The sequence below is a fragment of the Notothenia coriiceps genome, unplaced genomic scaffold (assembly GCF_000735185.1).
Source record: "Notothenia coriiceps isolate Sejong01 unplaced genomic scaffold, NC01 NC01_scaffold00009596, whole genome shotgun sequence".
In the NCBI taxonomy this organism is placed as follows: domain Eukaryota; kingdom Metazoa; phylum Chordata; class Actinopteri; order Perciformes; family Nototheniidae; genus Notothenia; species Notothenia coriiceps.
The window spans coordinates 303,756-307,837 of record NW_011342297.1 but is presented as its reverse complement, the minus strand read 5'-3'; positions in this window follow the sequence as shown (position 1 = coordinate 307,837).

Sequence of the window (4,082 nt, the reverse complement as noted above, 5' to 3'; positions counted from 1 at the left end):
TTTGTTGATGGAAAAGAAAAAATAAGTCGAAAACTTCAAGGCTTAATGTGGTGGGTTAGGTAATTGCAACTCTTCAGAAACACTTTTTGTTATATTTCCGGAATGCTTTGAGCATTCTTGTTCCTGATTGCCATGAATAATATTATATATGCTTTTGACAAAAAATTAAAGGGATGCAACGAATATGTCCGGCCGCCGAAAAGTTATAGCCGAAAATGCGTTAAAAAGGCCCTTTCGGCTTCTTGGCGCCGAAAAGGTTTCTAGCCACGAAAAAATCATCAGCCGAATGTCAGAGAACCAGGGTTACGTGGTAAGCTAACGTGTTGTGTTGTTGTGATGAACGTAATCAAAACGCGGCCCGCAAGCACGGCGCGCGACCATGCTCGCGGCTGGCTCACAGCCAACATGCTCTGGCGCTTGGAGATATTTCAAAATATCAGAGAAAAGAGCGCGGATTTGCTGATTGTAGCGCAGGGCTGACATTTCGCTCGGAGGGGTGCTAACTGCAAAGATCTTTCACCACTTTCGGGATTACTCCCAGCCACATGAAATCAAAACACCCGGGACAAATGCGGAGTATGATCAAATCACAAGCACTGAACAGCCCGAGAGAGCTGCTTCCAGCGCTGCGCGTCTCAGTGTGCTGCATGAGAAGAGGAACAGATTTATGGCTGGATAAGCAGAGAAGAGCCCTAATGTTCATTAAAAAGAACCTGCCACTTTTCCTTAATAAGCTTAGACCAGCCTGGGTTATCATATAGCTTTATCGTAGTTGCCTACATGTTCTACGTCTATACCCAGCTTTCTCTGGAACAGATTTTCATTGTGAGTCTATGAATGTCACGCATCTCGAGTTGAGTCATAGTGGAAATGACGAGCAGCACGAGGTGTTCAATATATTTGACTTTCGTATCGGAAATGGATACAATGCTTTGTTTCGGATTTGCCCTCGGATGGAGAGCAGACCACCTGTATGTTGCAGATTTTTGAATTGCTGAATTGAGTGGTGGTTGATTAATGAAATAAGAAAGGATAGAATAAAGATAATAGATTGTTAGATTTGTTAGCGGTGGTCTTACAGGCGGCCGTCAAAGAACGGCGTTGCAGTTGTGGATTGTTATCCGAGGTGCGGACTGTGAGTGTAGTCTGGGTATACATGTGTACTTACTTGTGCATGAGGACAGACAGCGCGTGTGAGTTTACAGATTCTTGAAATTCAATTGTTAATTTCATTTGTAAATACGGTTACATCATGTGGATTTATCCAGTTTGCGCACAGTTGCGCGTGGGCGCGCGGTGCGCGAGCGCGGCCTGGTGATTTAGGGCATTTGTTGTTGTTGAGGCTGCTGGCGGTAGCTAGTCTTTACTTTACGCTAGCTTGTGTTGTTGTACCTAGCGTGGCGTAAGTTTTATGCAGTTTAAGCGACCTGGGGCGGTTGTTGGGAAGTGGGCGTGGGGTAGTGGGTTCCTACAGAGAAAAGGAAAATGCACTGACTGAGGATTAATTACTGTGATGCTTGCGGAAAAGGTGCTGGAATAGAATGTTTTATGGACCCATAATAGTGATTATTATTTAAGTTAAGTTTTGCCATAATCATTTATTTTTCCATAATCAGGCAGCTGAACAACATTGGTAAAAAATGTAAACATTATATATATATATATATTTCTATTAATCATTTTCGGCCTTTCGGCATTCGGTTTTCGGCCAACTGTTTCCTATTTTCGGTATCGGTTTCGGCCAAGAATTTCCCATTCGGTGCACCCCTATTATATATATATATATATATATTTCTATTAATCATTTTCGGCATTCGGTTTTCGGCCAACCGTTTCCTATTTTCGGTATCGGTTTCGGCCAAGAATTTCCCATTCGGTACTGCCCTACAAAAAATACATTAAAAAATGTCATCCGTGTCATCCGCTGGTTTCTCCATTCTTACCTATATACCCTACCTTTAAGAAATATGTATAAAAGTGTATAATTGGCTATAAACCAAGGAAGGAAATAGTATTTTACTCTTATAAGTAAAGAGGGGAGGGGGTCATGTATGTGTATGACTACAAAACACATAATCATCGATCTGAGGCCATTGTGGGGAGAGAATTGGGTTTTTAGGAAATGTGGATAAGCCGATAATCAGTGCAGGGTTTAATACAATACAACATTCCGAACGAAGTTGCTCTAGGTACAGAGAAAATGCACTAGGGGGCAGCATGAAACCAACATCCTGAGTAAAGGAAAATCTTACATTATGTCTGGAAACACGAGCTTCTCTTTTTCCTCTCATGTGTCCCTTGGGGTCTACAAAACTGGTTCATAATTGATGATAAAAATAAAAATAGTCATGGCAAGTCCCATAATTATCCCATAATGTTGACATGGTATCTTGGTATCATGGTATCTAATTACCATGATTCTTTATTGATTTACATATTTGTTTCGCCTTTTTTCAGAAAATGACACAGCTGTTGGTGCATGCTGGACTCAATAACAGCTCAGTGTGGACAGAAGCAGCAGGGTGTCTTTATTTCTGTTGCTATAGCTTAACCAAGTCAGCATTCATGATACACAGAGACATGGGAAGAGAAGCCTTCAAGACGTACAGTACTGGTGACTGGAACAAACAACGATGAGGCAGAGGACTGAAACCAAGTCAAACAAACCGAAAAAGGATTTATGGCACTCATTTTTTGTCAGAATAATATTGCTTTTAAAACACAACCTCTATCCATCATCATTGTTGTTTAATCACGTTATATTTTCACTGTATTTAAATATCAAATATATTCCTTTACTGATATATTTATTGCTAACATTAAACGTACACATTAGAGTTATATTAGTCACTTTGATAATAGTTTTGTTCAAAAGTACAAATTTTACAGAAAATAACAGTCCAAGTTTGGAAGGATATACTGGAAGGACATGCACAAGGATCTGATAGGAGGGCAGGGGAAGGAGGGCTTAAGCGGGGGTCTCCCATTGGATGAGAGGAGCTGTCACTCACACAGCCAGTCACACATGCATTCTTCACTGGTATTTTAGACATCAGATACAATCCTTTATTCATATTTAGTTGTTTTTAAAGCTAGACTAATCTACTCCGGTCCATAAATAGGAGCTTTACATGCCAACAGAGACACTTTGCTGGGACGGCATTCAGCCAATCAGAGCGCTGATTGAGTTCCCTCCTTGTTAATACAGAAAAATGGCAAAGAGGTTAACACACACACACACACACACACACACACACACACACACACACACACACACACACACACACACACACACACACACACACACACACACACACACACACACACACGGGGGGGAGGCATTTGAAGTCCTTACTTAATTGTTTCTTGGAAAGCCACCAAAGTTCTCAAAGATTTTTTAATCTTTCTTGTGGATTATCTTGTTCCCACAAAACAATAACGTGCACACCACATATGGAAGTTTTGCACAGGTTACTATTTTGCGTACACAAGATCAATGTGTATTGCAAACCAGATAACAACAAAACATGTTGTTCTCACAAGACAATAACACATACACTAAAAATAAAATAATAACCTGTACATACAGTATTATATGGAAGTTATTATATTAACGCACATAACATATCCAGTTTCAGGACTTTCAGGGCTCAAAATCCACTAAACCATTTTTGTCTATTTCTCTGTTAGCAGATTTGAATTCTACAAATAAAAAATAAACAAAGTAAATCTATATAAATAAGTCCAGTGTGTAAAATACCTTTTAAGGCAATGGTTTTGGGTAAAAAAATGATTGTATGTTGGTTTGTTGTTATATTCTACATCAATTACATTGAAATGATGTAGTTATATTATGTGGTATGGGCAATATAAGCAGGATATTTTTGTTTATTATTAAGTAAGTGATGTTTTCAACTTTTAATTACGTTTTAATAATTCATCTTCACTGCCACACAGTGTAAGCTGAAACTCACACGCAGTTCTTTCGAAGGAGAAGAGTTATGCAATGATGTATTTTTCTGACTGTCTTTTCATCTTTCCATCACATCTCCACCTCTCCTTCTGCCTCACCCCCCCCCCCC